General features: G+C 39.1%; 1 protein-coding gene and 1 long non-coding RNA gene across 4 annotated transcripts in view; one reads left to right on the top strand and one right to left on the bottom strand.

Moving 5' to 3' along the window:
• The window catches only part of STEAP4 (STEAP4 metalloreductase), a 28,690-nt gene extending 8,043 nt beyond the window's left edge, over positions 1 to 20,647 (bottom strand). The window contains exons 1-2 of one of the 3 annotated variants that reach the window (XM_086858446.1): positions 11,787 to 11,911; positions 10,018 to 10,070 (exon numbers count right to left, since the gene is read on the bottom strand). The gene's annotated coding sequence lies outside the window, so the exon portion shown is untranslated. Of the gene's footprint in view, positions 1 to 10,017; positions 10,071 to 11,786; positions 11,912 to 20,552 lie in introns of those variants that run through there. The other 2 variants (XM_023920302.2, XM_023920303.2) reach the window with 2 other exon arrangements.
• LOC111924195 (uncharacterized) lies at positions 11,901 to 15,842 on the top strand. Its single transcript, XR_002861516.2, has 3 exons — positions 11,901 to 11,955; positions 12,282 to 12,375; positions 14,857 to 15,842. It is a non-coding gene; the product is annotated as an uncharacterized LOC111924195 (long non-coding RNA).
• Positions 20,648 to 22,031: the final 1,384 nt, after the last annotated feature.

The raw sequence follows: 22,031 nt of genomic DNA, 5'->3' as shown, positions 1-22,031 counted from the left end.
GACAAGGCAAGTTCAGTTTTAAATGCCATGTCTTCTGGACCATGCCGTCTTCTAAAAAATATATTAATTAAGTTAATTTTCTCCATAGAATCCTTCTTTTTCTTCCTTTTGACATGTCTTTGTGTCAGCTGGCTCTAACTGAACTAAAGGAAGGCTGTAGGCTTGGCAGTGAATGTCTGGAGATAAATTCAGGCAGTAAGATACGAGCATGTAGAGAGTGTATAGACACATCCTGGCACTGCTGCGTGTGTTAGAAGAAAATGCAGCATCTCATGGCAACTGTGTGGCTGTAAAGTCAAAAGAAGAAAATTGGACTCCCTGATTCCTGACAGCAGTAGCTAGAATCTAAGAAGAGAGTAATTTTCTGTAGAATGAGGTGTTTTTTTGTGGTGTATCAGCATAAAAGATGGGACACAGAAATGTATGACAAGGGGGACACAAGGTGTGTTTTGGTAACTGGGAGCTCAGCCCAAAGGCTGACACTGGGCTGTCACTCAGCAGCTGGTGGCAGTGGAGCTGTGCTCCATGCCCATGGGTAATGCTGGGTGCACTCAAAGCACCTGAGGAAAGCAGAAATACCAGCAAAGAAACATGCAGTAATCATTATCTGTTCTTTTACATATATAGCTGTGTATTATCTGAGAAGAAGCCATAGAGATTTGTATGCATACATAATATTTTTCTTTATATCCATTCCCCTAACATTAGAGCACTAGTAATGCCTTTTGTTATTTGAAAGATAATATATGTAAACTTCTGCAGTGATTAACTGTGTCCTTTCTCCTCTGCCTTGTTGTTGTATTCTTCTACACTGAGTTATCCTGTTTTAAGGGAAATGGTGGTAATCTCTGAGTTTTCTTGGTCAGTAAAAATAAAAGGAGATGCTGAAAGAAAAAAAAAAGAAGTCACCTGCAACACTGTCATTTTTCCTCACTGCATAAACACTAAGGGGAAGTGAACTATGGGGAAGGTACAATGTTTAGTTAAGCAGTTATATGCAAATACTTGGTTATGTAGAAAATTGAATTAAGACAGTCACATTGTTTTGCAGATGGGAAAAAGGAGAGATATCCTAGTAGAAGCAATACCACAGATGAAGTATAATGCCAAAAGTGGAAAGGTGGAGATGGGATGGATAATGGAAATATCAGAAAGATGTAACATGAAATGCAGATGGAAGATCAGTGGAATGATTCAAAAGTTAGAAAGACAAGATGAAAGGAGAAGGAAATAGTAATTTTACTATTTACATTTAAAAAAGGAACAAAACAAATTGCTCTGGTTGTGGTCTCAAGAGGTTCTTTTTAAGGCAGAATGAACTGTTTTTAAACCAAGTCTGACAGATGCTTGTCTAACCTGTTTATGAGACCTGTGCTGTGGATGCTGAAGCTCCTTGCTTACTGCTTTCTTTGCCATTTTATTAGGCAAATTTTTGTATGAGCAATCTGTATTGCTTCCCCCACAGTAGACACAGCTGTCAAAGCTGTCAATTTATCCCCCTTCTCTTTTCAGCAGCCTTTGTTGGACATGAAAGCTGTTACCATTTCACCCTTTTCTTCCAGAGATAAAACAGTCCCGCATCTTTCCTGCAACTTGTGTTTCTGGGAGTGGTGATCTTTCTCAAGGCTTTCTTCTGATCTTTCTAGGCTAAACTGCTCCAACTGTTAATTAAAAGTGTGGTGCTGACTGCAGTACTCTCACAGAGACTTTACCAGATAGAAAAGGTTTGCTTTAGCTGCCTCACAATCCACATGTAATCCTGCTGTCACATTTGTCTCATTCACAGCACAGCCCATTCAATAGTCAGCTTGTGATGCATTACGGCAATGAGTGCTTTAACAAGGGGTGTGTGGCAACAGGGACCAAGATGTGGAGTGCCACACCTGGTGCTGAGCTCAGGATTTGCACACCATCCACGTGTCAGATTTCCACCTTGGACTAACTTCAGTCTAGCACTGCAGCCTGCATGCCCACGAGCAGCTGGCTGCATCTGAGTCCACCTAAAACACATCTTCTGGCTCATCTTTTGTGGTAAGGAATATGGTTTCATATGTTCCAGGACAACTCTGCAGTGTAAAGCAAAGCTTGAAAAGTGATGATCTGCTTCTACATTTGGGAGAACTGAAATGCCAATACAAATGCATTCTCTTATGGGAATCTTTAATTGGACTTCTCCCATGCCACTTGCTCCATCCTTGATTTCTGTAGTGTTTTCTGACTCAGAGCTCTGTTGTGCACTTGTCCGTGTTGAATAGTACCATATTTTTTCAAACTGTAGTTTCAATTTGTCAAGATCATTCTGGTTTCCAGGCTGTCCTCTAACTTGCTTGCAGCCCTTTTCAACTTTGTCAGATTGTCAGCTTTAATGAGTAGAGTGTCTATTCTGGCATCTATGCCATTTAATGAAAGGAACAGGAGTTTTGCCAGGAGAAACCCCCTGTATATCTGCAGTAAATGCAGTCTTCTATCTTGACAATGGTTAATTGAAAGACTGAAAAATGTTTCTTTTGCTAGTTCCACAGAACCCTACCTTGTATTAGTTTAATCTAAACTCCATTTTTGTAGTTTGCTTTTGAAATTTTTTTCTAACATTTACCATATTAAAAAATTTGCTCATGTCAAGTTGTATCACTTCTGTGATTCACAAGGCCTGTTATCCTTTCATAAGAAATAATGGGCTTGGTTTGGAATGACTCTTGATTAATCCACGTGCCTATCATCTGTTTCTTTATTATTTTCTATTTACTTCCTCTATTTGAGAATTGTATTTAAATGGATTATTTTAAAGGGCCATAATTCTGCACCTCCTCTTTCTTCTTACATTTAAAGATAGCTGTTATTATCTTTCCAGTCTTTCAAAGCTTTACCTCTTCCACACAATTCTTGAAGATAGTTATTTACAACCATGGAAATGCTTCAGTTATCACCTGAATGATGCGAGATTAATTCCATCAGCTTCGCTGATCTCAGGTCATTTAACTCACATAAGCATGGCCTAATCTCATTCTTCTGTCATTTAGCAAGTATTTCCAGCTCTTTGCTACTGATGTAAACCCTTCTGTCACGGTTGACCCTTCCAGTGAACAAAAGCAAAATAGCCATCACAGAGTTGGCTTTCTTGGAGTCATTAGTCAATAGCTTCCCTCAGCTGAGTGGTGGATCAATTCCCATCTTGATTTTTCTGTAACAGTTTATGTTTTTAAAAGATTTTTTTTTATTCTATATGTACCTTACTAATTATATTTCTTTTTGTGCCATGGCTTTTCAAATCATATCAATATATTGACACAATTCTGTGCTTGTCCATAGATTTTGGTTGATGTGTGTTATTTGGATTTGAAGTATTGAAGAACTAACAGCTCCAGCCACATGGCTCTCTTATGGTAGTCCTTGCTCTGCATTGCAATCTTTATGTCTCTGCTTTTAGCAGAGGTTCTTTAAGCAGCTGCCAATCTCCTGACCTAATTTTCTTATCAAATTGTGCTTCTCATGTAACATTGCCTTCCCACCTTCAGAATCTAGTTAGTATACTGTGCTTGTTATTCTGCTAGGGGAAAAAATCAATTTTTGAGCACTTGATGTTTCTTGGTTGCCTGTGATGGCTCCAAGCTGTGATAGAACCTCTGTATTTCCCCTTCTTTTTCCACAGTCTTCTACTGGGATTATATTCTTTTATCTCTTGATTCAGGGCAAAAGTTTAGAAGACAAAGTGGGATATAAGGACTATGAGAACAGAAAAGGCCAAAGAAATTTGACCTGTTGCCAAGTAAAAGAAAGGTTTATAAGTAGGTTATGGTAGGTCATGGTGTTGTCTACTGTAGGAACTAGTGCCAGGATTTACAACACTGGTCCATTTATGCTTCTCCTTTTTACCTTTTTTTTTTTTTTAAACTCACTGTAAGCATCTTAATCTCAGAAGTGAACATAAGGATTATACACACAACAAATACTATGGGATTTTAACTTAAAAAATGATGGGTCAAAGGCCTTATTTTTGTGTAAAATAATTATTTTTACTTCTATTTCCATGTAAATAACAGCAAGGATTCATATTTACTCTATGCAAATAATAGAGAGTGGTGGGGGTGGGAATGGTCTTCCTTGGGCAGCTTGCCATTTCTCTAGTACAGCATTCTGGAGGCAAATAAAAGTCCTGACATAATACATCTTGCTCATTATATAGCATGCTGAGTGCAGATTCTTATGTGTGGATTCAGATATGGTTATACAGAAGTCATGACAGCAGTACTGACTGCATATTCCAGCGATTCTTTGTAGTAGAATATGGGTATGAAATCTGTTTTCTAGGCTCACCTTGTTTTTCCATATTTCACAAGGGCTATTCTTCTATAATGATGGAGAGACACTTGGATTTACAGTTGGGAGTTTATTAAATTGAGACCATTGCAGAGATGAACTCTAATAGCAGCTTGCTACATGGAGAAGGCAATTCTTCGCTTGAGTTCACTAACCTGTGATATTTAACTCTCTTGTGCAGTAGTGAACCTGGGGCATCTGGGACAAGCAGTTTGGGTTCAGACTATGCCCTCATTTTGCTGGGCTACTGTGAGCTGATCTTGCGTTGGCATTTAATGTTGAAATGGTGAAAATAAACCCTTTTCTCATGTCCTGCAGACCTTCCTCATACCTGTTTGAACAGACCAAGCAGGCTCAGTCAGGTTTGCTCTCCCACTGTGTCTGTGCACACCTGATCCCTCCCTACCTGATAAACACACACCCTGCTCAAGCATGGTTGAGCACTCCTGGCAGCCACAGTGCTTTGACACCATCCCAATGACATGTACTTATGCTGGTGGCAATAAAGGGCACTGCCTATGACCAAAGGTGCCAAAGGCAGTGGACATGGCCAGGATTATTTTTTTATTTACTTTACTTTTTTTTTAATATCAGGCCTCTGTTTCTCATTGTTTTCTTTAAATTCTATGTACCTGTGGGCGGTCATGGTGAACTTGAACCAAATAAGTAAAGGTGTACATATGTGTTTATTTGGATTTATACTTTCTTGGATAATTCTTAGTTGGCCATACTGTCAAGTTCTCCAAAGTTAAACACTTTCTTTCTCAAATAGAATTAATTCTCATTATCGTCTTAAACATTTACTGCATGTACTAGCAAGCAGAAGTCATCCCCAGCTGCAGGGTTTTTTGGTAAATAAGACTCCTGCTTTGTCATGTAATCTATGATCCATAGGTGTATACTAGATAAAAATGCCCTAATACAGTAAAATTACACATAGTAGCCCATTAAATATAGTACAAAAAGAGAGAAATTATTACTTTTTTCCTTGCATAAGTAGTACTGCATCTTTGGAATACTTTATGAAGTATTCCACACATGCTTAATATACAGTAATCCTGTTGTAATGTGGAAAACAGGTGAAATGAAATTTAGAAGTTCTCCTCAGAAAGACAGGCACACTACTCTGAGGAAGTTCCATTTACTTAAAATTTATTTTTACTATTCCCACATAGAGAAAGAACACACTCTATTAAAATGCTGTTTCTTATAAGCTGACAACTGTGGAACCAAATCTGTCCTAAATTACAAATTGTGTTTTCTGTTTCTTGATACACCTAAAACTAAAAGGCATGTGGCTAAACTACTGTCCCATGATTAATCCAGTATTTAAACACATAAAGAAAATAGTAGAATAGCTCCAAAAAACCTATCACAACAAATTATGCATGCATTTTCTTTCAAGAAAATGAATATCTGCTGTTCTTCTCAGCAGAAAATCCTGGGCTCCAAGTTTTGACAAAGCTGATAAAAAATAATTTTTTGAGACAATAAATCCTCCTATGGAGGACATTGCATTTCCTGCATCTTCACTTTTTATCAGGAGTACACTAAAACTGCCTGGAGGCTCTTCAAATAGATGAAATATAGTCCTAAATAGATGTGCTTAATGTTGTCTAAATCATAGCAAAATACTGAGAGGGCTGGAAATCTCACCGCCTCCAGCTGCTCCCATAAACATGTAATACACAGCTATAACTTGAGTAATTTCCTCAGTCTCTTCAGGGCTGTTGTTCTAATTTGGGGTTTGTAGGTATTCAGCTTTAATCTGGCCTATTCAGCTGCAAGAAGAATGAAAATATTTCCTAAAACACGTGAAGGTGAGTGAGTGTGAGAGAGAGAGAGACCTGCCTACAGTGCAGGGCACGGGGTTTATCCCAGCTGGCCCAGGAGATGTTCTGATGCCTTGAAAGCCATGGTTGCAGATCCACCAGGCATGGAGAGGCACCTCTTGGATTCCTGCTGAGTCGTTCCCTCACTGTGAAGCTATTCTCTTGAGCATCTTTTATCTGCTATTTAGAGACAGTAACAAGTAGCTGTATCTCACAGAGAAACAACACTAGAAATAATGAAGCCTGGCTTCCTAGTGGTTTGTGTTTCTTGGCTGATTACAGGCGCTGATTGAAACCGTTTCTAATCACAGAAGATGACTCCTATAACGTTTCTTGTAGTGGATTTTAGGTTATTTCAGATGTATATAGTCACATTATAGTCTTTCATTTTTCAGGACTCTTCTGTGGGGTCTTCAGCTGCCCTCTTTTATGCAACGTAAGAAGAAGTGAGCACTATGGCCTCCTGGTATATTTTTTTGAGATCATCACTGAATAAATGATTGAGGAACACACATAAATATGAGACACTCACAAGCATCTGCACAACTGAGAGGATTTTACTTCCTACAGGAATCAAGCTAAAGTAATGGACACCCCAAAAATTAGTGAAGTACACACAGCCAAATGCCAGTCTGTAGCACCAAAAGAGAAGGAAGTGAGTGAAGCAGTTATGACTCAGTCTCGTTGTGGTCCCTTGAAAGTAATGGAGAATGAGGCAGAGGATGTTATTTTGGAGACTTTTACTGACAGCCATCAGTGCCTTGCAGCGAGACTGGAATTAGCTGAAATTACACCAGCAAGCTACCAAAACCAGGCCTTCCAAACACTAAAAATGTAAGAGTTTGTGCCAAATATTTATTATGAGCTTTAGGAGAGCATGAATAGCCTGACTCTCTTCCCATTTACACTGATGAATTCTCGGTTTGCAGTTCTCTTGCTTTTGAACTGGGTTGCACAAGTGGGGAAATGAAGCCCAGTTGTTTTGTTGCACCTTTCACAAAAGAAGGGGCAAGGTGGCTGCAGTGACAATGTTCTTGACTGCCTCATGCTCTTAGAAATCCAAGAAGTAAGAATGTGATGAATGATTTAAGGAAACAGAGCACAAATATGAAGTTTTCTTGCCAAAACAAATAAATGTGGATTTGCAACATTTCTAGAATGGGGCCAAGCAGATTTTACAGAAAGTTCATTAATCTATGTTTAAAGACATATTGGACAATCCAGCAGTGGATAACTTCATCAGTTCCCTCTCTCACTTGATGCATACTAATTGTATTTACTTGCTCCCTTTGGTTTCCTTTCTTTACTTTATGTGGACTTGAACATTTTCCTCTCTTGCTTGACTGAATTTGAGTGGCATCTTTAGGGATATGCCTGCCTCAAGGTCAAAATGAGCACTGATATTTTTCAGAAGAAATTATTCCTCAAAAAAACCCAACAAAACCAAACCCAAAAAACACTCCATCCAAAAAAAGAAAAAAAAAAAAAACCACCCCCAAACAAAACAGGAAAAAAATTAAAATAGAGAGTGAGATAGGTATTTTTATATGCTGTTGCATTTGTCAACAAGGAAAAATTCTTATCAGATAATCTTTTAAATTCATCTCAAAATGGAAGAAGTTCCCCTTCTTACTGAGCCAATGATTTCAAAACTCTTTAAGCAATAACCTTAAGTTACAGGCTTTGAAAATTAATTTCTGAGAAGCCTGAATTTAGGAACATGCTTTTAAAATAGAAAAACAAACCCCAGTGATGGGATTAGTAAAAAATTGACTCAGTGCAGCATCCTATGCTGAGAAAAGAAAAGATCTAGGGTTTGGGTTTTTTTTTTTTTTGGTATTTTTTTTTGACCAAAGTCTCCTTTGAGTTCAGCCCAGATTTTGCAGGTGCTCAAGCTGCTGCTGGTGATCCCTGCCTGGCAAGCAGGGTCGGGTGTGCACAGCAGTGAGTCATTAGCTCTCTCCCAGCCCATTTGGTACAAATGACACCTCTCTGCCAGAGTACTGCCTTGAGGCACTGCTCTTGGGGCTCAGCACTGCCACCAACTTGCTTACAGGGCAGCCAGTTACCCTGTGCCACTGCACAAGGGACAGGAAACCTTACAAAACATCTCTTGCATCTCTTCCCTGCCACCTCTGCCCTCTTACAGAGGGGCTGTGGCCTTCAGAGAGAACTCACTCTGATTTCTGTCTTCTGCTTGCTCCTGGGTCTCAGTCAAGGCCACTGCTCCTAGCCCTGTGAAGTACATGGGGTCGAGGCAGAAGTGACTCTTGGTTCTGCATGTCAAGACCATGCAATAAGCAAAAAAGGGGTGAAGGAAAAAGTGAATATTTTAAACAGAGACAAATGAAAATCTTCTCACTAAACTTAGCTGAAGAGCAAAGAAGAGGGTGCCAGGAGGTATGAAACAAAGTGACATGCTGCTTTTGTAATTGCCTAATTGGACAAAATAATAATTCCCTCCTGCAGGGTGACCCTCTCTTGCATCTCCAGCAAGGAAGTGCAAAACTGAGTTTTCTGAATAAACCCATTGTCTTTATTGAATTACCATTTGATGCTATTATGATTATTGCATAATTATCCACTTGTTGTGAGTACTCATGTCTTTTTACATATTTCCTGCTCTCACAGTCATCATAGCATGGGACCACCCCAGAGAAATCATTTGTCAAACTATCTGCTTTAATGATGCCAGAAAGTGTTTTGCTCTTTGGCAATCAACTTCTCCACTTAATTTCTTAGCTCTTAAGGATTGTTTATCTACAGGCCTCCAGAAACTTACATAGTTGGCATCACTAAAGGTGACAGGAACAGTAAAACACTTTGATCCCCATCCTCAGGTGCTGTAACTTGTCTGAATTGGATGGCTAAGCCTTTTTGCCATTGATCAAGCAGTTTGTTGCAGATTATTATAATTAAGTACCTTTGAAGTGCCAAGTTATATGAAGCTCTGGAGAAGTTCAGGTTTCAGAGCTCAAATAAAATTTATTAATATTCTCATTTTTTAGGGATATCATGCTGTTTATGGAAGTGGTTTTTCTGCACATTCTTATTTGTTCTGGTGGGGCTGATCCACTTGGGAAAAGCACATGTAGGGAAGCCATCCATAGCTAAGAACCTGTCCTCACTCCTGATTTAATCCTAACCTCATGTTTTCCAAAGATAGTCATGGGAACTGCACGTCCCAGAGGAAGGTTAGACTCAGCCTTGCTGCTGAACCAGGCTGATCTGTGTCGCTCTGCCAGTGCCACAAACAAGGCAGCTCAGCCAAGCATCAGAAGAGCAGTCCCAAGCCAGGCAGCCTGAGCTTGTCTCCAGCATAGTGCCACCACCAAAGTTAGGGCATTTCCCTGGTAACCCCACCCAAGAGACAGCACCTCAACAGTTCAGTAAAGTAAAAAAAGATAGCTGAAAGTCACCTTTGTGATTGTGCATCCAGGGCCGTGCTCAGGAGTCACTATGAAGTTGGGAGGAAGCTTTGTCAGTCCTCTAAAGAATGCCTGTGCTGGCAGCTATTTCTTTTTCCAAGAAGCACTGGTACAACCAGAGCTTCCCCCAGCACCCTGCCCAGACCTCCACAGCTGGGGGGACACCAGGACATCTGGGACAGTACCTATTTCTCACAGCCCTGCATGCAAACATCAAGTGAGTGAATTAAATGAGTATTTTATTGACAGCAGTCTCACATAGGGGAGTACACGTTGGGGAAATTTTAAAAAAGAAGACAGTATCTGGTTCTAAACAGTGATGTCAAAAGAGGAAAAAAAAAACCAACAGTATTTTGTTTTAGAGAATGTAGGGACAAAAAGCTTCCCATATTTGAACTGCAATGAGCACGCAAATGTTACATTTAAATACCTGTCCCTACCTTTTCTTCCCAAAATCCGGCTCTTGAACCCCAAAGTCAATATACATTAAAATCTGCATAGAATAAAAATAAAGTCAAAATGCCAATGCCTCTAAAATGTCCCACAGAAAATAAGATATTGGAAATGTTGTAGTTTCACTCTGCTAGTTCAGCAACCAAGATGAGAAAAGAATAATTGTTAGCTCAAATCTTGAAGTTACCAAATAAAGGGGCTTAAATAAAAATAGACTGGGGAGCAGTGAAAGAGACTTTAAAATATGTAGATTTTAATTACCCTGCCTGAAAGTCTCAGTTGCTGTCTGTATTTTTGAGAGACTGGGTTTATAGGGAGCACCCAATGCCCACACTGATGGGGTTTTTACTTTGGAGTAGCTCTGGTCTGGTCATGTGAGCTTAATTGCAATTAGCTGTGAGATTGTTTTGTTTCACCCATGAGCAGTCAAGGTTGCATGTCCCCAGCTGCTCTGCAGAGTGAGACACAGAATGATACATGGTGGAGGGCAGCAGATTCATTCCCAAGTGAACTCCTGCTCTGAAACCAACTGCTAGTGTAGGCTACAGACTTTGTTAATAATTTCTTAAGACAAAGTAGACCCTTCATCTGATTATTATTTCTGCCTGTAACTAGGAGAAGTAATTTAAAAACACACCATCTGCCTAAAAATGTACAAATATGATAAGTGCTTAATATATTTTTACGAGAAAATTCCAACGTGGAGGAAGAAAACACAGTAATGCTTGATTTCTCAATGACTATTGCAATATTTTGGAATCTAGTTACAGTGCTACTTCATGCTAGTCTAAATTATTGCTATTAACAAATCTAGGAGCTTCAGAAAGGCCACATTTAAAAAAGAATTTTTATCTTCCACTAATTTCATCATTTTATGAAGTCTTAACAGACTTGAAAAATTGGCCTACAGTCTGAGTGACAGTTTGTGTTACAGATTTAGAGGGGATATGAAATTTTCCTATATCAAAGCTGAAGAACAGTTCTGACAGCTGCAAATGTTCTCTGAATTAATAATGTGGAGCTGGTATAAGACAATATTTAAGAAAAATCCATTTCTTTCTGCAGCATTGAGGACCCTTGCTTATAAAATATTAAACAGGATTAAAATTGGTATGCTGCTTGAATGGGAAGAGAAAACTTGAAATCCACATATAAATCCACATATAAATATAAATTTAAATATAAGAAATATAAAGAATCATTAGTTCCAACTTTTATTATTGATAACTTATAATTTGGGGTAAAACAACACCCTGGCCTTGCTGCTAAAATTCAAACCAATATTTTGGTTCTGGCATAGAAAAGAAAATCCACTTTCTAGCTTTGTTATTTAAACCCCACTGACCAGCCCTTATTTGCAGAAGCTTTCTTCACTTTAACTATAACAAACACCTCTGGAAGATTAAATAAGCTTGTTATCTGCTATGTAAGGTGTCTGAATATTAATTGAAAAATCTCTAGTTCTGGTTTGTCCTGACTTAACAGATAAAATTACTTTCCTATTTTTCAGTGCTTCCTGACATCAGCTCTTAGTTAAAAATTGGTTTTATAATGTCAATAAAAGCCCAGGAGACATGGCCTAGCTTTGTGGTTTTTTTGTCTAGCAGAGAGAAAGGCTGGGCTAAAATTTCATCAAGAGACTTAAAGTTTTAACCTCACACCCACCTAAACTTCTCAGGTTAACAGTTTAGCCATTTTGTTCCCCATTCTCACCTGCAGAAATGAGAGAAACCTGTGGCATCTGTGTAAAACTCACCTGTGCACTCAACCTGCTGCAGTCCCCCCAAGCAAGCCAGTGCTTTCCCAGCTGGTGAGATGCTGTAGGTGGACCAAGGGAAACCTCAGGAGCTGCAGAGAGGTCCTGCTGCCTGGAGCAGACACAGAAACCTGAGATCCCAGCTGGTATTTATCTAGTGGAAGCCAGGGTGAGTGTACAGGGCAGGGATATGTGAGGGGATGTTGCAAGCCTTTGTTGTCTGCGCGGGATGAAAGGACTTCCCGTCAGAGTCTCAGGGAAAGTCCCAGCTCTTGTATTTACAGCTGAGATGAAGCTGGGGTTGCTTCTGTCGTGCTGGCACTGATTTGCCCCTTGGCTGTTGGCCAGAGCTAAGGTTTGGCTGCCTCTCCCCACTATTATAAGACTAACCAGAATTGCATTAGTCAGAAATGTTGTAGAAGCACAACAGCAAATATTTGCCTGGAAGGAAAGTTGCTTTTTTGTCTTGGCTCTCCTGTGCCATTCCACCTGTAGGTAAAGATGGTAAGATTGCCACATCGAGATGAAGGGAATTTGGCATGGGGATGGTTGAAAGTAGCTGATCTCTGAAACTCTCTGGGTATCCTTGGTAAGTGCAGTTGTCCTGTGGTGCCAGTCTGTGATGGGTAAGTGTTGAGAAATGAATCTTTAGGGAACAAGCCACTGTGTAGATGCACGTGTTGTGGTGTTATGTATCTGTTTGAAATGGGATGTAATCCAGATCAGATTACTTGAGTATCACTGACCTAGATCATAATCCAGATAAGAATAAGGGGCTAAGAGAGTCCCACTAGCAGTGAAATTTTGTAAGTTTGAAAAATGTCTTGAAGGCAGGTTTAAATACTATAGCACGCTAGACTTGCAAGCAATTTTTAACAATAAAGGGGAAGATAGTAAAAGAAAAATACTTTTACACAGTCTTGACTTTGGGAGATTTACTGGAAATTAATTAGGAAAACACACTAAGATGAAAGAGTCACAGAATATATAAAACACAGAGGTAATTTTTAAAAACAGAAAAAAAGACAATAAGAAGTTTCATTCAGAACAATCTGCGACTGCACTAGAGCTGAAGAAAGTATATTTGAGAGCTTGAATTCTAGAAAAGAGATCAGGTCGTGGCTGAGATTTAGAACTGGAATAGCTTGTGTCACCAGTACACTGTGATAAAAAGTGAAGTGTGATGCCTGAACCACTGGAAGAGCTCCAGGAACCAAAAAAGATGATATCCCTTTGAAAGAGCTTGGAAGATTCAACAAGGTGCACCTTGCATGTGCAAAGTGTATGAGCTGCTCAGAATGTCCACGGAGGCAGTGGATGTGTCTGGGGGTAACCAGGGTAGTATTCATTTTCAAGTAACACTTAAAGGAAGATGCTGCCAAGAATTGTGTTTTACACTTAAATTAAAGGGAATGGAGAGGAAGATAGTTTACTTGCAGAGTTGAAAAGCACAAGCCAAAGCCCACAGAAATTATGAGAAATAAATGTCCAAATTCATAATAGATAGGAAAAAGGACAAGTGCTATGTAATGCACTGCATGATCTAAGCGTTGAGTTGCTGTGTAATAACATGAGCAAAAAAATCTGAAAATAACTTGAAGCTGTTTTCCAGTGGATAAATACCTTGTGAATACTAAAAAAACCAGGAAAGCATTGCGTTGTCCAGCATTTCACTCATCTATTTGATGCCTTCCCATTGTAAAACAATGCTTCAAAGAGGAGATGGATATACTTGTTGCTCTGGAATGACTGGAAGAACAGACAAAATAGTTCCTGTGGTTATAGGAAAGCTGAATTAAACTCCTTGTTTGCCCATTGATAGACCTGAAGAAACAAAACAAGTCTTTTACAGGGGTCCTGGTGGGTGTTCATATTAGCAAAAATAAAAGAAGTTTTTTTTTTTTTTAACTTTTTGAGACCTTTGTGAGCTGCACTGTTTTCTCAGATGTGTATTTAGGCTGCATTTAGCACCTGAGGAAAATTGTGATAAATTTTGCAAACCTTTCAGGTTAGTAAAATTTATACAGATGACATTTAGATTTGATGAAAAAATAGTCTCAGAGAAGCCTTGGAAAGAAACTGCTTCTGGGCAAACAACACTGTAAATAACATGTAACACAAATAATAACATACTTCAAAAAAGTTGGCACAAACCCGAATAAATCACCAGAAAATATTCAACAATTTGTGTTCTCCAAAAGTATTTGGGTGCTGAATTATAAAGAGAAATATGTACCTAATGTAGCTTTTCGAGAGCACTGTCATGATTATCTCACATGTAATTATCGAAGAAAATGAGAAACAGGAGGAATTAATTAGACATTTTAGACCTTAAAGTAAATTATCCATGGTGGATTTCAGGGCAGATGTTGATGTGGTCATTTTAAACAGTGTGAAAATTGAAAAGAAAAAAGGAAAAAAGAAAAAAAAGAGATCGCAGTAGTTTATGAGTTAACAAAACTTAGGTAGACATAGGGGAAAAAAAAGAAGATTTAATCTTAGTCATGGAAATAAACAAACCCATACATTTTTATTTACTGGAGGCCAGTGCCATTTGAAACTGATTATAAATCATAAGGCATTACAAAACAAAGCCTGGCCAATGGCTATTTTTCATTATTTTTTCAGTTATGGAGTGTGACTTGCAACTTCAATATATCCTTGAAATTGCAAGCTGGATTTCTAGAGCATTTGACAATGGAACCTAGTCCAGAGAGATATTTGCTCCTCACTCTTATTGCAACAATAGTTACTGAGGCTAAGATAAAGTTACTAAGGCTTTAGAAAATAGTTCATATCATTTAATGCAAGATTGAATTTAGCCTGAAAACATGAAAGTGGTGAACTTGAAAGCTTTACTGGGGAAGGGCTTCCAAAGCACATGTGCCAAAAATTTCAAGATTCAAATGCATAAGGAACGGGCCAGGGACATGGGAGGGGTGTGCTCTGATCTGTGTCCATCTCTGGGGTCCCTATATTTGTTTAAGCACTCATCTCTCACACTTTACCCTTTTTTTTTTTTTTTCATTTGTTGTTTCTGATCATCACTTGTCTGTGTTCCTTTTTTTAGGGAGAAGAAAAAAAGAGCAATGGTGTTACAAAGCTGCATGTTGTTTGTAGGAGGTTGTTTCCCCAGGCTCATAGTTACTGTGGAAGATGAGATGACAACCTTCTAAAAAACCCAGAAGGGAAAAAGAGGCACAAAGCCTGTCACTTTGTGCTGCAAAATCTCCATCAGACAGCAAGCTCCCCCTGGGACCAGGGAGACCCAGGACACTCAGCTAGGATGGCTGCCCCAAGAGAAGCAGTCCTGGGGCCCTAGGGGAGCCAGCATGCCCACAGGGACACCACAGAGCACCTCAAAGGCTGGTGAAAATTTACTGATAAATGCAGCCTCAAGGCTTCTGATAAACATTTGTATCCCTCTGTTATATCCCTGTTTGAAACAGACTTGGTTTTATGTTTTCCTTGGCAGGGAAGGTATAGTCTTGGGAATGTACATTAAAGTTTTAGCATCTGAAAAAATAATTCTGGCTATAGCTTTGTAATGCCTGCCTTTGCTATGTGCAGCCTTCACAGAGAGAGTAACATCATTTTGCTGGGGGTTTATTCTGAGTCCAAGATTACACAGATATTCAGGATAGAAGTCAACATGTCTTTGAGGATTTAAGCACTAGAGATGGTGAAAGACCACCAAGCACAGTAGTTAACCCAAATCTCAGACATGCCAGAGTAAATGGATTTCTCCCTGAAAACAGGGTACACAGTACCATGGTTTAAACATAAGCTTTGTATTCTTTGTCCCTATCATGGCTTGTCTGTACAAAGCATAGTTTCTTGAGAGTGAGGTACTGATTCCTCAGTGTTTAGGGGTAGCTGACTTCACATCAGCTTTCCCAGAAACAGGAAAAAAAAAATCACCCTTCACAAAATCACAGATACGAGTGTCAGTTTTAAATCCATGGATTTTCTATACGATGTCATTGTCTTTGTTTGGAAAAAAATCAGAGCAATTTCAGTGAAACTTGGTTTAATAAAAAGTCTTTAGCAGAAAAATTAGATCATATTTCCCTTTCAAATAAAGTAAAAAAAAATCTTTCTCTCTTGAACTTTGTTTGACACTATTTCATGTGACGGTTCAGTTGCTTCCCTGTGCTCAAACTGAAGCTGTTGAATTTTGGTGTGTTTGCTGTTAAATTCTGCAGGGTGGGAATATTCAGACCATTTCTGAACATAAGCTCCAGAACTTTGCACAGCTTAAGATTTCTTTCCTGCACAGTAAGAATTTCTATGAATGTCCAAGAAATATCCATGAAGTCTATGAGGGAGACACTGGACATGCAAGCAGGTGAGCAACACAGATCATTTGAAGTTGCAGACCAAGATAAATAAAATTTCTTAAGGTTCTCAGTGAGTGAAAACATGAGCCAAAAACATACTGAGATGAGCTGTTGTGTGAGCAGATATTCAAATTTAGGGAACATGTGAGTTTTTGGCAGTCACAGTCACTTCTAACTTCTTTCTTTCTATATAAACCACTAATCTCATCCAACATGTCCATGCTTCATTTTAATCATCTTCTAAGAAAGTGTTTGAGAAGTGAAGGACATGAGAAGGGATAGAATTTTTCCTGTGAGAGGTGAGACTGACACATTGGAGACTGAAAGTCAGTAATGGTTGCGGCATTTTTCCATTTATTGTTCTCATCTCAGCTGAAGCCAAATCCTAGCTTGGAATCCTTCTTCTAAGGTTAATATTTTCAAAGGAACTACACTCAAATATGTGTGAGATGTCTCAGGTTTTTATTGTGTCTCATTAGTTTTCAACACACATGTGAAGATCAGTAAAGATCCTGGAGGGACCTCTTGTAATACTGTCAGTAGGAGATGGGAAAATGCGACTGTATAAGCTTTTACATTCTTAGTGTTATTTTCTGTTTTTTGGCTACCTGCCATTTGATTTTAAGTGGGGATTAAAGGCACTGAAGACACATGCAGCTAAAATATCACAGGTTTTTTATGCTAAATAAAGGTAATTTTGTTCAGCTGGTGTTTATCGCCTATTCACAGAGTGACACTTTCATTTCTGAGATGATAATAACCATTCAGTATCAGCATTCCTTGCTGTTTCAGCAGATAAAGTTATGCTGTGACCAGAGATAGCTGTTGTGCATGCATTTCTGAAGGCTGCTCTGAATTCCTGTTGTATTCAAGCTTGTTGCTTCATTTCTAAACAGTCTTTTTCCTTAAATTACAACAAAGAATGTGACACTATTATTCACTTAGTTTCTGGGAACATACTCTGCTGATGACAGTGCCTACCAGGAGGCCAAAATATACCCCAAGATACTTGCTGTCTGATGTAGAGAAATATGCAGTGTTTTTACTTCTTAGCATATCACAGATAAACCATACTGTGATTTTGTTGAGATGGAAAGCAAAATGCTTATTATAAGTATTCTGGGAAGAGCATTTGGGTACGCTTAAAGAAAAGCATAAAGTAAAGCAGACTAAAATATTTCAGTCAATGGCCCAAAGCAAAGCCTAGATTATGATCTTCTGGCTGATCCATTCTGGACCTGGAAAGGTGCATTTTTCTTAGGCTGTGGGGAGGCACAAACACTGCACAAAGGTAGTGGTGTCATACTGGGCATGCTTTAGTTCTGCAGAGTGTCCTAAACAACTGGAAACACCATAGTTTGAAGCTTGGGAATGGGTGCTGTATTTTAGGCTGTATGTTAATGTCCAGTACTAAATGAGGCTAGGAAGAAAAGGTAAATTGAAGAAATATTTATACAGACCGTAGTGCCTTTGAGCTGAAATCTGCCTAGGCTGTGCTGAGTAGATCTTTATGCTCTACTAGCCATGTGTGTCCATCAAGTCATCCCAGTACATCTAGTGACTTTTCTTATAAGAATTTACAAATATCCATAAGTCAGGGATGATGATTCTTCCTGCTTCATACTTGTAGCTGAAATTGCTTCATGACGCTGAACTGTCACATTTACAGGAGGTAAACAAGGGATGTTTGATGTATTCTGAAAAGATTAATATTTCTTTTGGATATTTATATACCTAAAAAATTTGTAGCTTTTCCAACTGAAACTATTAAAAAAATTTAAAAACTTCCCCCCTCTCCTCTCCCCCCTCCCCCCATTGTATCCTTTTCCTACATTGGGGATGCAACGATATTCTGAAATTTAGAACTGCTTGTGAGAGAGAAAATAGGCTGTAGAACTTCTGCCCATAACCACAGTAGATCATTGTATCCTATTTATGTAATGTCTTTACAGCTACTGCCTAGGTAATTAAAAAATGATCTGCAAGGAGAAATATAAAGCCTAATAATAGCAGCATAGAAATGTAGAAAGATCAACTGGTCAATTTTATGGACTTGGAAAGAATACAAAAGCCCCAAATCCTTTTTTTGGGCAGCTCACTCCAGCAAGACACACCACTGGCATAGCCACACATTTTACTGAGTTCCATAGCTGACAAAATTAGCCCTACTGCCAAAATGCTCAAACACACGACTGAGTCACAGGAGCTGAAAAAATTCTTCTGTATCAGTTTAGCTGTACTACCTCTTCAGGTCCATGCTCTTGACTTGCTCCAGTAAATACTGCCATTTCAATAGCTTAGTTTATATAATATAGTTTCAATGTCTTCCTCTGAGCTCTGCAAGCCTAAGTCCCTCATCTGACCAAGTCTGACTGCATGTACATGGTATTTGTGTCCTTTAATCATTCCTGACACTTTGTAAAAATGAATTTTCCATACACAGACTCAGTATGTATTCCTTTGTGTCACCTGGCACAGGAAGAGCTTGAAAAGCATTGTTTTTCTTCTAGGCTAGTAGACATACAGAATCTATTTTTTTTTTCCTCCTTCTTCTTTGGTTTCCTTTTGAAAATGGGGACTTCATTATCCTCTAAGCAATAACCAGTTGACACAGACAGAAATAAAAGTTAACACTTAGCCAAGGAGAAATAACTTCGGTATTTTTATAGCTGTGCTTTCTTTGGGAGGGTAGAACTTCTTTTCCGGTGTTACATTTATGATATTATAACTAAGCAGAGAAAAAGAAACTGTACTGCATTATGAAAGAAAGCAATAAGGAGGGGGCATGAAGATGAATAGATTACTTAAGTGAGTAAATGATTTCTGGTGTCAGCCTGACAATGACATAGAGGACTTGAGTGTCTCTAGTGCTATCAGGTCCCTCAGACTCCTCAGTATTCAGGGCTTATGATGAGGTCATTATTGCTATGCTTGGCCACCAAGCAGAAGACAGAAGAGGAACTTATTTGAACAACACAAGGTGCTAGTTTCTTTGAGTAAGATGAGTTTGAGTTCTTCAGAAATGATAGTGAGCTGTTATTAAATGACATAATTCTTCCAAAAGGTCTTGCTAGTGATCATGGCACAACAAATGTTTTATCCTCTAAGCGTCCTCCCCTCAGAGTTTCCTGTCACTGAGCTCACAGCACTGACCATTCTCTCTCTCTGCTCTTTTCTACATCACCTGTCCTTTCAACTCCCTTTAAAATACACTTATTACTAGTAGCTATCTTCCTGGTTTCTTTGTCAGACAGTATCCCAGCCTCATCAAGGTTACTTTTTGTGAAGGTGGTGTTTACCCCTGACTCAATGAAATGGGAATGAGAAGTCTCCCAGAACAAATAAGGATGCAGACTTTCAGGTTCTGCAAGAAGTGTCTTGCAGACATGTGAATATGGACAGAAAAACATGCTGACAGCAGCTCTGTGTATGAGAGACTGTACATGGGCAAGAGGAAAATTTCTGTTCTCCATTCCCCAAGTCCATTTTGTTATTTAGAAAAATCAAAACATTGACAGTCAGAATGTTCAGGTAGACACTAATAATGGTTCTGGGAGCACCGGCATGTATTGCAGTAAGGCTCTTTTCATCTTGACCATTCTCATCTACATCCTTTTATTTCTGTAAGAAGTAATTTAAGTGTGTGCATATACCTCAGACAAGTTTTGCAATTTTTTAAAGAATATCAGGAAGTTATAAGAAATATCTCCATGAAATTTGCTTAAAAAGAACTTTCAGAAGCATTTGTCATATTTCTGCTGGCAAAGGCAACTGAAAGACTAATTTTAGCAATGTGAAAAGCTGTTTCTATTGTGACAAAAATTATGGCCTAAGGGACAGAGCCACCCCCTCTAGAAATTAATACTTACAAAACCATATTTCTTTCAACAATCTGATGGTAATGCCATGGGAAGCTACTAATAGGAAAGCAGAGCTGTCAGAATAAAAAGTGTTCACCTTCTCTAAACCAAGGAGGCTTTATTTATTCTTTTGAGCAATAGGCACAATTGAACTGTCTCTCTGAAATCTCTGTCTCCTGTAGATAATATGTTTGGTTTTGTACTAACTTGTACTTCTGTTTCATGTACTTGTTATTTTTTGGCATCATGTAGACCTTATGCTCTGGGGAATGACAATTTCATTAATCTATTTTTGTGTTGCATTCACAATTACAACTAAGCAGTATAGATACCAAATACACTAGAAAACCCCCCACACCATGAATTTTATATGGGCTGAAAAATGAAATCTTACCTATCAACACAACTATTAAGGTATTAGCAGGCTAATCAAAGCATTCTTATTAGTCTCATTTTGTGAAAACCAACACTTCAAATTTTCCAATTATTTTAGCTCACTCCTGGTCATGATGCAATTGATGCTAGTGCCCTCCTATCTCCACCCCTTTCTCCAGAATTATGCTCACCCTTCTGTTGGTCCTCAAGGAGCAAGGGAGAGGGTTCTGGTGTGTTGTTGGTGTCCTGGGTTCTTCACCAGGAGAAGTATGGTGCTGCTGAGGATTTCCTCCTTCTTACTCTAGAATCAGTGTGGGGCTACTTTTATATGGTTCTTAGCACGTACTGCACGTTACTCTTTCCTCATTGGTCTGCGATTCCTCTTTATATCTAAATATTCTGTATATAGTATGTTTAAATTACCTGTGTAGAATATTTGTTCTTTGTTCCCTTTGTTATCTCTAAAGACAGTTTTACTGGCCTCCCAAGGGCTTAATGACCACTAGTTGATAATTAGTAATTTGTTTATAACCCTGGAGCATCTGGCTTCATCCTATCTCCACATTTTGAGAACCCCTCCTATAATCTGTTACTTGTATAATCCTCTGCACCAGTTTTATTTCAGATCATAGCTGCCTCTGTGCAAAGCAGCTACTGCTCCTCTGCTATCTATTACATACACAAACAGCAAAAAAAAGTCTCATAAAAATAAACATTAAAATACACAAACCTACAAAGCTAAACTAAAACTTAAATTAGGTAATTTTCACCTGGCAAGTGAAAAAGTTTTCATACAGCTCAGCAAGATAAAACAAAGGAAAAGGCAATCCAGGATAATATAAAGTCATCCTGATGTGTCCTAGTTCCCAGTCTTTGGAGATGCAACACAAAGTTTTTGGGCTCCTATTCACAAAGCCTGCTTGTCAGGCTGTGCTGCTCTGCCCAGCCTAAGCAGGCAAAGAAGTCTTGGCCATGGGGCTCATCAGCCTTACGAGGTGAGACCTGAAGAGAAGAGCCTGGAGGAGGTGGGTTCCTATGTTCTGGGTTAGTTTGTGTCGTCCAAGAACTGAGCTGTGGCTCCTCAATTATACAGCAAACTGCAGGCAGTCAAGCCCCACTCAGTGTAATATCTGCTATGTGGAAAGAAAGTAAAAAGAACTTGCTTCAAAGTACCTTCATTCTCTTACCTGAGTCCTACAGATATCTGCAGCTTATCTCTGCTGAGGAGCCTGGTCTGACTGATGTACAATAAAAGTGTATGCAGATGTCATGGAAATGAGGGCAAAAGGGGGATTCCTAACACCTGCTTTATGGGACAGCATTCCTTCCAGGCTGGAGCTGTGTGTCCCAGTTTGGCCTCAGTCTGGTTCAGTGCCTGCCCTGGGAGGGAGAAGGCCAAGTTCCAAATGAGGAAGAAGGAACACTTTCTGGTGGATCACAAACAATTCTGTGCCAAAACTGACTTTTCACTGGCTCCTGCCCAGTGGTGTTGCTTGAATCAAACACAAAAGGAAACAGAGTTAAGTCTATTGATGGTGCTTTTTAAACTATTTCCATAAAATCTTGTTCCTCCCCAGGGTTTGTACTGTCCTAAATGCAGCTTCCTTCTCAGAGTTTGGGTGAGAGCAGGGGCAGGCAAGACGGTGGCAGAGGTGTTATATGGACGTACA

This window comes from Cyanistes caeruleus, chromosome 1, assembly GCF_971803275.1.
Source record: "Cyanistes caeruleus chromosome 1, bCyaCae1.hap1.1, whole genome shotgun sequence".
NCBI classification, from domain to species: domain Eukaryota; kingdom Metazoa; phylum Chordata; class Aves; order Passeriformes; family Paridae; genus Cyanistes; species Cyanistes caeruleus.
Note: the sequence above shows the minus strand (reverse complement) of the source record. Positions and strands in the feature narration are given on the sequence as shown.